Source organism: Aethalodelphis obliquidens, unplaced genomic scaffold, assembly GCF_003676395.1.
Source record: "Aethalodelphis obliquidens isolate GAN/ISIS:26980383/991018 unplaced genomic scaffold, ASM367639v1 scaffold16, whole genome shotgun sequence".
In the NCBI taxonomy this organism is placed as follows: Eukaryota; Metazoa; Chordata; class Mammalia; order Artiodactyla; family Delphinidae; genus Aethalodelphis; species Aethalodelphis obliquidens.
The window spans coordinates 10318763-10330935 of record NW_020837960.1 but is presented as its reverse complement, the minus strand read 5'-3'; the positions used below and the strand labels follow the sequence as shown (position 1 = coordinate 10330935).

The following is a 12173-nucleotide window of genomic DNA, read 5'->3' as shown; positions in this document are numbered from 1 at the left end:
TTTTTAGACAAAAAATTCCTATTCTATTCTGAACTAAGAAAAATCCTAGTGGTCTCTTTAACAATAAAATTTGATTAATGACTGGAATTGCAGCAAAATTGTCAGGCAAGGGAGGTCCCGATAGCACAAGATAAAGAACCATACACCAGGATGCAGAAAAGTAGCATTTGTGTCCCTGTTGTACCTCTCATTAGCTTTGTTTCCTCTAGGTAAATTGCAATATCTCTGCATCTGTTTCCTCCATGTATATTACATAGGTGTGTATGATGTATATTACCTCGATGTATATTACCCTACTTACTGGACAAGTTTATTGTAAGAATCAAATGGAAAATTTAGGGGAGGCACTTGGGAAACCATAAAACATAGGTAAGAGAAAAATTAAATATTTACTTACGGACCAAAATGATCAAAAGGACCAAAATTCTCAAAACAAGGTGTAAATACACAGGTCTATGTAACCAAGGCAAGAAAATAATTCTTTTCTTTGTCCCAGGCCAAGTCACTCTCCTTTTTTTTTCAGCTGCCAAAAACCCTCAGGGGCAAGTGGACTTGCCTCAAACTTCACATAAAACTGGCACCACCTTTCTGGAGGGCAATTTTGTACTGCATGTCAGAACCCTGAAAATATTCCTATCCTATGACACAACCGTTCTATTTCTGGGAATTCATCAAAGGAACTGATGCTCCTGGAGCAGCGAGGGTTCTAAGGAGAGTTTATAATGCACCAATTGCTGTGCTACGAGATTTCCTTGCACATCTCATTTAATCCTTAGGACTGGCAGAGCAGTACTCCAGTTCTACCATGAGAAAAACAGAGGCAAGAGGAAGGGGTTAACAATTCACCAGGCCCACACAGTAAGCAGCAGAGGGCTGAGATGCAAATCCAAATCTTCAAATTCTAGCACCCAGGCTCTTACCCTCTTCTCTATAGTGTATATAGGCTTGAAAAGCTGTTCACCACACTTCGTAATAGAGGGAAATAAAGAAGCACTCTAGATGCCAGAAACAGGAGACTGAATTACCTAGAGTGCAGTCCCACAATGCCAGGAGGGCAGCCATTACACACAACTTGGAAGGACAGAGGACCAGCACACAGAGCATCTTTACTTTCTCAGACCCCTAACCTTGCAGAGAGGGCGGTGTTGGGAAAAGAGATGAGAGACAGCAATGACCTTTGCAGCTGCTGACTAAAGTCAACAAGAGCAAAGATTAAACTCGAACTCACTGGAGGCTTCACCAGGCAAGAAACTACTGACCCATTACCTCACCTGAAGGTGGAGGTGCAACAGGCCAAGCCCCTGAGGGAAGAAACAGTCACACGGAAGTAGGGGAAGATCAAGGGGCTCTGATACAACATCCCGGATCTGACACCTCAAGCTACCCCAGTTCATTACCTGCAATATTCCTGAACAGCTGACCTAATAGAACACCCTTTTCAAAGCTGAGTACTAAAGAATCCGGTATGGACCTATGAAGAATCATTTAAAAACAAAACAAAACAAAAAACCACATAAGAGATATACTAAAGAAAGAAAAACACTCCAGACAAATATACTCATGCCACCTGAAACTCACATTATCTGTTTTTAGAATAGTACCTCAGAATTTATATTAATAAAAAAGAAACTAAATTTAATTCCACGTTTACACTCGCTTCACTCATTGAAGAAAAATACACTTACTGAATCCTACTCCATAGCTTTGTGTTCAACTTAAAACATAAGTAAAATATTAACCTCACAAAGAAAAAAAACCTATGAGAGAATATCTACGCAACAGTCCATAAAAGTGGATCCGGCATGAGATGACATGACTCATACTTCTGATAAAGCAAAGAAACAAAAATCATCTTTGAAAAGATACAAAGGCAGATGGGGGGAGAAAGTAACACAGTAGGGTTCCCTCACCATCTTTTATAATTAGAGAGAATGTAGTTTTAGACAGATTTCACAAATGGAGCAAAAATAGAGTATTTTCCCTTGGAACACCTTTATGTTACAATAATAAACTTTTCACTTAACGCTTTTTTGTTTTGTGTCCCATTCTTGGTGAGTAAACAAGAGTCCTAAATAGGGAATAACTAAGGGTGTTTCCCTAGAGTCAAATAAATTAAAGTGAACCTGGATAATTTTTTAAAAAGCAGATCAGAGGCAAAGTACAGATGGGCAACGCAGACAACTGAAAAGTAAGCTGCTGGAGCTCAGGAAAGCCACAGGATATAAAAACACCACCATAAAATAAATGAAATCCCCTGAGAAGCAGCAAAAAAGCAGAATAGATATTACAACCAAGAAAGTTTTAAGAAATATCACAGAACGTAAAAGAAAACAAATGAAAGATAGAGAAACAATTATAAACAGTAAACAGGTATTGGACACTTTGAATATATTACACCTACCCCTTTGATCCTGCGATTTCACTTCTGAAAATTTATCCTACATGTGTACTTGCACAAAATTCACAAAGATATATGTGAAAGAATATTCACGAAAACAAAAAAGGATGAAAAGCTAAAGATAACCTAGAAGCCCATCAATTCAAATAAATTATAATACTTTCATATGAGTATTACCCAGCTGTTGGAAAGAGAGCAACACATACTGATGTGACAGCATGTCCACAATATATTAAGGGAAAAAGCAAGTTACAGGACAATGTAAATAGTGTGCTCTCTACTTGAGATTTTTTATTTTTAAAATGATATACACACACAACTGACACTCATGTGTGTGTTTGTACAGGCCTAGGAAATACTATGATAGATATAGACTAAACTCATGATAGTGGCCACTTGTGACAACTAGGAGTTTTTTAACGTCATAAAATGTCAAATACCTATAATATGGAAAGATGATAGATTATTAAATAAAATAAGGCAGCTTCCAGCATGTTCACATTATCCCATTTTGTGTAAAACCTCTATGACTACATGTGTGCATTTATATAATACATGCAATATAAAAGAGAACATACACTAGATGGGTATAAACATTGGCTTTATCTGGGTAGATGCAATTATGTGTTTCTAGATGTGCATAAATTCTTTTATAATAAGAAAAATATTTCCAAAGTCTTTCCTCTCCTCTCCTCTGGCCTAAGTATTCAGGTCAGCATCATATATTTCTTGATCTTTTTTTTTACCATGAGCTAACAGAGCCAAGGACTCTCTGAAATTCCTTCCTAGCCCTCTATCGACAATACTGTCCTATTTTGACCCTCCTCCTCCTGCACTAGTTCTCTGACTTCAGTACCTGTACGGATCAGCTTAAATCTATTACCTCCCTCCAACAAGATCTGAATTCAGGAAGTCTACATGGAACCCAGAAATCTGTATCTTTTACAAGTACCCTATGTGGTTTCTGACTGAGAAACGGCTATCTATCTCTTTACCATTACATTAGTCTCCTTCCAAAATTATTTCATAACTCGTTACTCAATGACTAATAATTCTAACCTCCTCTTTGGTACTCATTTTATTTAGTCTTCCAAGGATATTTTATTTCTACCTCTGGTTTAACTATGCAAATAACTCCCCAACATATATCTCCAGTTCAGTTCTTGCACCTGAGTTTCAGTTCCTTATACCCAATTTTTATTAGATACTTCCAAGTAAATATCCCAGTTACTCCAAAATCAGCATGTTCAAAAACTGAATAAAACTTTCCTCTCTAAACAATCTCCTCCTGTTTTCTCTGTATCAGTAACACCCAGTAAACCAGTCAAGCCAGTAGGTCTTTCCCTCAGTCACTACTGACTATCACATCTAGTCAATAACCAAACCCTAACCCATCATCCTCCTAAACTTCCCTCAGATGTACCCTCTCCTCCATCAGCTGAACTGCTACTTACTCTTCACACATCAGTTCAAGGACCTCCCTTCTTGAGAACGCTTGGCTCATCTCCTGTATCCCTCCTTGCCGGAACAAGTAGCCACCTCCTTTATGTCCCCACAGTGGTTTGTCCTTTATTCCTTTGATGCCATTGTTTGCGTGCTTCCCTCCTTTTGTGAGTTTTGAAGACAAGTGCTTTTTATTGTATTTGTATTCTAGCACAGTAAGCATTCAAACGTCCGCTGAATAAATAAAAAGCAATTATTTTTAAAGAGCAAAGCTGACCTTTAAATGTTGGAATATGGACACTTCTACATTTAATGAATTATTTGTGAAAATATAATTAAAAGTTTCCAATAATTTCTACTTTTATAATATTTATAATAAATGCTCCAAGTATATATTTTGGCCAAATCCCAAATGTCCAAGTGTTAAAAATATTCTGTTGAATATAACTAAATAGGGCAAAATATATGAAACATTGCTTTTCAAACATCAGACGAGAGACAACGCAAGACTATGATCCCTGAGAGAAGAGAAACACTTCCAGGTCACAACACAAGGAGAGGAAAGCTAAGCAAGTCTGCAGTCTCACCGAGCTGCAGAAACAGAGGTCGTAGTTTGGGAAGGCCAAGGTGGTTAGAACTTGCAGGGCAGATATACTGGAGGGAGAGCTCAGAAAGAGTGAGAGCTTTAGAGATCTGCAGGTGGGCTTCCCTAGGGTCCCTGACCGAATGCTGATCTGTGCCGAGTAGCTGAGGTTGGGGAAATAAAGACTAGAGAGCAGTAGGCCAAACAACACCTGGAGCCAGACAGGGCTTGGGAACAGTCCGCATTCCCACCAACCAGAGTGGGAAAACTTTGTAATGTATCAGGTAATGGATGGACTCCTCAGAAGGGAATTGCTTTAGTTGAGGAACTAAGTCAGCACTACGCGGAAGGCTGTTCTGGACTCACCCTAACAAAGCTTAAAGGCGAGCCTCAAAACAACCCAACAGATTCCAAATGACCGACCTATTAACCCCAACTAAACCCAACACTCCTAAGGATTACAACAAAACTGAGCGAGCAACAGCATAAAATTCAGTGACTGGCACACAGTCAAAAATTATCAGGTATACAACAGAGGAGAAAAATATGACCCATAAGCAGGAGGAAATAAGTCACTAAGTGCAGATCCAGAAGTGAAAGAGATGATGGAATGAACAGAAAAGATGTTAAAACTATATTATTGGAACAAATGTGTTCCATACACTTAAGAAGGGAGAGGAAAACATGATCATGATAAGGAAAGAAACAGAAGAGGGAAGACACTCAAATTGAACTTCTAGAGATGAAAATAAAATACATACCAGATGCAATTAATAACAGATTAGGTACTGCAAGAGAAAAGTTCAGTGAATTTAAAGACCTAGCAATAGAAACTGTCCAAAATGCTGCACAGAGAAACTTAAAAACAAACAAGCAAAGCAGCATCGATGGCCCACTGTAAAAGGTGAATAACTGGAATCCTAAAACTTGTGGGGGGGGGGGGGCAAGGGGGCAATATATGAAGACAAAATGGCTCAGAACTTCCCAAAGTTGATGAAAACCAAAAACTAATAGATGCAAGGAAGATTAACAAACCCTAAGAAAAATAAACACGAGGAAGACCACACCAATATACATCATAACCAAGTTTCTGAAAACCAGTGATAAAGAGAAAAATCTTAAAAGCAACCAGACAGAAAAGTACACATTACATACAGAAGAACAAAGACAGACAACAAATTTCTTATCAGAAACTATGCCAAACCATAAAATAAGACAATGGAGCAACATCTAAAAAGAGTGTCAACCCAGATATCCATACCCAAATATCTTTCAAAAATTAAGGCAAAATAATTTGAACTAAAAGAAGCTGTGAGAATTCATCCCCAGCCAACCATCACTAGAATCACTGTTTAAAACAAGAAAGAAAAAATTCCACAGGCAAAAGAAAAACAATACCTGATGGAAATTTGGGTCTAAACTAAGGGTAATACCTCAAAGGGTCAATATGAGGGTAATATAAAAAAATATTTTCTCCTTTTTTAATTCCTTAAAGAACAACTTTAAACTGACAATAACAATGTAATATGGGGTTTAGAAGTAAAGTGTATGATAAAATAACACATAGCATATGGTGTGCTGGAACTGAAAAAATACTGTCCCTACACTATACAAGAAGTGACATTGCTAAGTTACCTTGTAAACGCCAGAGCAACCATCACAAAAAACCAGAATAATACCTAATAGCAAACAGTGGTGTGAAGGGGATGCTATCCCTTTTTTGCAGATAAGGAAGCTGAGGCTCATCTTCCTAGGATGGCTATGAGAATGCAATTAAATAATACATTTAAAAACAGTACCTCATATAGAAGGAACTGAAATGTTAGCTTCTTCCTTGGGTACAGACCTGCTGTTTAACTTATAAAATCTAAAAATACCACAGCTATCAGTTATTACTTTGTCTTTCAAAACAATAGTCAATCATGTAAAAAAGATGTGACTGTAACCTAATTGATTATCTATTAAGATATTTGCTTCTCTATAGTTTCCTGTACACCAACAATAAACACAACTTTAAAAAAAAAACCCTAAAATATTGAGGCTGTGCTTTCAATGTGAATATGCTTCCTAGAAGGTAGAGCAATAATGTTCTTAACCTTATGCATAACTCCCACCTACAAGATTATTTTTAACAAAAAATATGTTCAGAATTTTAACTCAGGAACACAGTTTTCCTTATCAGTAACATCTGTGACACCACGACTCTTAAGAGTATATGGCTGAAAAAGCATTTAAGCAGCTCTTGCAAATAGTAATAAGGCTCTATCCTAAGCTGCCAGCAGCAGGAATGAGTGAACGGATCTGCTTTGTAGATGGTCCAGTGCTCAGCACAGAGGAGACATTCTAAAAGCCTGTGCAGAACTTATTAACCGACAGAATACATGAGGCATAAAAACAGGAAGAGTGTGGAAGATAATTTCTAGGTTTCACGCTTGGGGAGCTAGAAGCAATAACTGGCAGACAGCATTATTTTATGTCAAGGTACTATCCAAAGGGCACCTAAAAAATACATTCAGTTGGCACGGTGAGAGCTAGAGATGTTACTCTAGGAATCATCCGCATATCCAGAGCTTGAAAGCTGATCCTAGAGACAGGGAAAAAACAGAGGATCAAGAGGGAATCTAAGAGGACAACCATGATAAAGGGTTCCCGGCAGGTAAACAAAGAACCACAAGTAAGTGGCAGTCAAAGCAGGTGAGGCAGAGATTCAGAATTTAGGTGTTACTTAAGTCAAGAAACAGTTTTAAGTATGGAGTGGTCAGCAGTAAACTTGTAAACTCCTGAGGGCAGGAATGATATCCTTCCTTCTCCAAACACTACAGGAGTCCACGCCACAGTGCCCGCCACACAGCTTGCCCTCAGTCACAGTCACGCCATGTTTTTCACAACAGAAGGTGCTATTATTGCACCCATTTTACACATAAGAAAACTGAGGCACAAAACATTTACATAATTTGCCCTCACACACCTAGGAGAATCTGTCCTGAAGGAGATCATTGCTGAGAGCAAATTTAGCGCAGTACTAGGGAAAAACTCAAAACTGCAGGATGTTAGAAGTACACCAGAAGTACCCACCTTTTCTCCCCTTGTTCACACCCCCTGCACTAGAGAACTTGCAGCACCCAGTCTGAAAAAGTACAAACTGTGAGACACACCTACATCTCCTCCCCCACCCGTTTTCCCATTTCCATCTTCCCCCACCCTCAGCCAACTGGACTACAGGTAGGTACCTGACCAACTGAAGCATCTCTCCAGAAATTTCAGAATTAAGATATGGAGATATTTGTTGAGAACCACGCTACAAAATCAAAATATCTTGTGTTGTCACCACAGCAAACCAAAGTTTCATGCAAACCAAAGGTATGGGGAAGCAGAAACCAAGAGCTTTAAAGAGAGTCAATCTGAAAGAAACTGTAACAGACATTACAGAGTCATAGGGACACAAGACTATGTCATGTGTTTCCAGAGAAAAACTGGCAGAGTAACTGCCTCAAGATGTTCTGGTTTCCAGGACGCTGAGCTGGGCTTCAGAGGCAGTCCTGCAACTGTAGGACAAACGCCCTTTTTAAGTAAGTTAATTCAAATGGTTTCTGTTCCTTGCAGCCAAATAATCTCAAGACATCAGAAGAGGTCAAAGAAAAAACACTGGGTAAGCAGTCACTATGTGCTTCACAGTAACTTTGAGGTTTTTAGCTCTCCTATCAGGGATGAAGAAAAAGAGCTCCACTAACATCAATGAACAGATCTGCTGGACTCCCAAACACAAACTCTTTTACACGGTACCTCATTTTCATTCACATAACATCCAATGCATTCCAAGCCTCTATGCCATTTATCTTATTTTTTTCCCCATGAAACATTCTCAGATTAATCCAAAAACGTTAACTTTTCTTCTGTCCAGTCTCTAACCTATACATTTCAAATGCCTTCATGCTAGTATTTTATAATAAAATAAACTTGTGTATAAAGATGAGTGGCAGATCTGTTTGGTTTGTTCTTAAATTGGTAAAGTGTTTTTGTCTCCTTGCTTTACCAGTTTATACACCCTTAACTCAAGCCCAGGCCAGCTTAGATCTTTTCCTGACCTGTCCCACCCCTCATTTCCTCCGAATGGCTGATTTTACTACTAAAATTCAGGCCACTTAACAGAAAAAGGATAATTCAGCTTACCTAAATATTTATCCTTCCCGAAGTGACTTCAATTACTTTTCAAAGGCACTATGAAACAAGTATCTACATCCTAAGCTTGAAACCCTCGCCAAACGGTGATAAAGACCAGCAAAAAATTCCCGTTTTCTGTCCCTGAGAATCAGTTTGCCAAGATGAAATGGCAGAGAACTTCTTAACTCTGTAACAGGTCTCTTTCGCCCATTCTCAAAAAGACACTGCTAAAGTTTTTCACATTTTCTCCAAGTATAGACAGCTCCACTGCCTATTTATAACTAGAAATTTTCCTAAGAATAACCTAAAATGTATCATCTGATTTGGTTTGATTTACTTTCCCAGACATTAAGTTCCTGGAATTTTTTTTAATTAAAAAAAGAAAGACAATTTAAACGTACTATCCTTTTACCAGCCTCAAAAGGCAAAGGAAGACTTCTTCAGCTTCTAGACTTATCCCAGGAGTTCAGGAGCCAGAGAATTTCTCACTGTGGTTCAGGGACTTCAGCAAGTCCCATATCCTCAACAGCTGGGCAATATCATTAGCCTGGAGGTAAACCACTAGGCCCTTATTAGTAGTGCAGCTATGTGGGTACAGACACTCATCACTACCAGTTCAGCCTGGGAATCCATTTGTTCTGACTGCCTTACATTCTCTGATCACTTATAAACTGTTAGTCACAGCTGCAACTAACAGTGAAATTCACTGTCAACCTTTGGGTCAGTTCTGCCAGAAGGACCATAAAAAAGTATGCATAACCAGCGTACTAACTGAAAAACGTGACTGTGTATATAAAATGATTCATTAAATGGCACTATTTTAACTAACACTGATTGTGCTAGGAACTGTGCTGCCATTTATCCTAAAATCATAAATAATAATAACACATTAAAATCTTCTTTGCATTGCTGAGTACCCTAAATTTTCTGAGTACTCTATATTTTCTATTTCCAGACATATCAAAATCAGTATCAATCAATATAACATCCTTAACGAGGTGGAAATAAGGTAGGGAAAGCTTATGAGTTTTGCAAGGGGCTGAATAATTACGAAGCTGAAAAGAGAACCAGAATTTTTAACTACAATCTGCACTAAAGCCATTAGGTATGTACCTCAGCAGTATTTCTCACCCTGAAATTTCCTTAGCATCTTAAGCTAAACCACTTCCAGTTTAATAAGGTCTCCGAGGAGGGAAAGCAGAACTGCTACCACGTCATACCACTGTGGTTTAGGTTCTACTGCCATTGTCATTTTACCAACGTTTTTAATACTTTGGTCACATACACTTTTTTTAATAAAGCAGTTTAAGTGCCTGGAATAAAAGAGTAAGTACACCCAATCCATTCGGAACATTGATGGCCAGCATTTGAGCCATGTAACAGCGTTGAAGAAAATCTGACAGCAAATCCAAATCAAAACACTCCGAGGAACTGCTGGACGCTTTCCGTTTCTGTCACAAGATTTGGTTTGTGCCTGGTTCCAGGGCTCAAGGGTTCTGACAGTGAAGGATGCTGTTCGAGGACAAAGTGCAATGTCCTCCTCCTCCATATGCTCCTGTGCGCGCACCACGAACACAAACTAAGCATACGCAGCAGCACGCACGGAGGGGACCCGGCTCTGAAGACCACCCTGGGGATGGAAACTAAGCTTGTCATCCAAGGGGGACGCTGCTCCGCCGCCACACTCGGACCCCTGGAAGACCCATCTCCAGCCCGAGGACACCCCTCCCCCACGGCCCGGTGCCTCGAGCTTCCTACCTCCGCCCCGCTCCTCCCGCCCTCCTCCCACCGCCGTACGAAGGCGCAGCTCGGGGCAGCTCCGAAGTCGGGCAGGGACTGCGGGTAGACGAAGGGGCTGCGGCGCCCGAGCCAGGCCGCTATATCCACCGCGGCCCTACACCCCGCCTCCACCCCAGCCAACGGCGCTGCTCACGCCGCGGGCGGATCCGCGCCCGGCTCACCTGGGGGCCGCAGCCTCCGCAGCTCACAGGCATGTCACCGGCCCGCAACGACCAGCCGCACGAGCTGCAGAGCAGGCGGGCGCCCCCTCCCGCAGCGGCCCCCCAGCCCTCCCCCCCCTCCCCGCCCCGCGGCCCGCCCCCGGCCTGCCCACCCCCGGCTTCCGCCGCAGCAACTCCAGCCCGCAACACCTCCTAGTCCTCACGCCTCCCACTCACTCACGCGAGAGGGTGGCACGCCTCTCGCGAGAAGAACCCCGCGCCAAAGCCCGCGCAAAAGTGGGTGGGCTTTTTTAAAAAGGAAAAAAGGAACAGGAAAAACCTTCCCACGTGCTCCAGGGCAGCTAGCAGAACCGCCCCGCGCATCATGTGACCACGCCCAGCTGCCCCTCCATTGGCCAGAATCCGCTGGGCCAGGGGAGCTTTAAACTCGAGGCTGACCTTCGAACCTGCTGCAGACGTCTTGCGCGCTTCCTGGTCCGTTACCTTGGAAACTGTTTAACCCTTTCCTCTGGCAAAATACCCAAGTCTTGGCTTTCTTTCTGCAGTTTTGGTTTAAGGCCCTGCCACCTTTCCTTCGTCCCCTTGGTTTTACCGCCTGGGGTCAGTTGGGCTCCCTCTTCGCCCCAGGCTAGCTTTGCTTTCTTCTGATTCCCGGGGCCCTTCTCATAGCGGCAGCCCCACCAGATCGGACGGCCCAAGAAAGGCTCATCCTTTGGGATAGCTCCGCCCCTTCTCCCCAGCATCTCTAGGGAGGATCACTCACAGCGCACCAGGCCAACTGCCCTATCCTAACCTCAACAATTAGCATCAAGGGATCTCCGGGCCCTAGTGCTCACCCTTCCGTCGTTACGCGATATCGGAATCGGGAAGTAAAAGCATTGGTCACGGAGAAACCAAGCTCTAGATGAAAAGCTAATATGTAGAAACAAGGTAGAATCAGAAGGGCGAATCCAATGATGTTGCAGTCTCCTCGAAGACATCTATCCCTCAAGGGTGGAAATACCTGATAGATGAGAAAGACGTTTTTAAGTGTATCCTCATTATGAGTTTTGCCCTGGTTGGGAGAAAGGGGCAGGGAAGAAAGGGTATATTCGTATGTTCATTTCTTCATTTAACAAATTTTTGTTGAGCTCCTACATATGTTAGGCACTCCTCCAGGCTCTTGATTGAGCTGCCTCGAAGACAGATAAATCTAGGTTCTAGGGAGCTTATGGGGGGGAGGGGAGAAAAATGTCGTTAGTGTTAAGCTCTGTGCAGAGGAAATACAGTGAATGATGTGATGGTGATTGTGATGGGGTGACCCTTTTGAGGAGGAGACATTTAAGAAGTGGTTGGCTTAACAGGCATGCAAATATCAGAGGGAAGAGCATTCCAGGCAAAGGATACAGCTAATTCAAAGGCCCTAAATAGGGTTTGAGGGGGAAGGTATGAGAAAGTAAGAGGAAATAAGCTTGGAAATGTGCTTGGAGAAGTAAACAAGCATTGGTTACATCCTGTAGGGCTTTGTAAGCCAATAAAGGAATTAGGGAGTTTATTCTGAGTGCAGTGGAAAGCACTGGAGAGTTTTAAATAGGGGAGAGACACCTATGGTTTAATTTTTTTAAAGCTCTTCGCTGCGGAGAATGGA

The 12173-nt window shown here is 41.5% G+C and overlaps 1 protein-coding gene across 5 annotated transcripts in view; it reads right to left on the bottom strand.

Moving 5' to 3' along the window:
* Window positions 1-11183, bottom strand: part of AKAP11 (A-kinase anchoring protein 11) — a 48907-nt gene extending 37724 nt beyond the window's left edge. For 3 of the 5 annotated variants that reach the window (XR_003434723.1, XM_027116176.1, XM_027116179.1), the window contains exons 1-2: window positions 10547-10639; window positions 3853-4003 (exon numbers count right to left, since the gene is read on the bottom strand). The gene's annotated coding sequence lies outside the window, so the exon portion shown is untranslated. Of the gene's footprint in view, window positions 1-3852; window positions 4004-10546; window positions 10640-10984 lie in introns of those variants that run through there. The other 2 variants (XM_027116178.1, XM_027116177.1) reach the window with 2 other exon arrangements.
* Window positions 11184-12173: the final 990 nt, after the last annotated feature.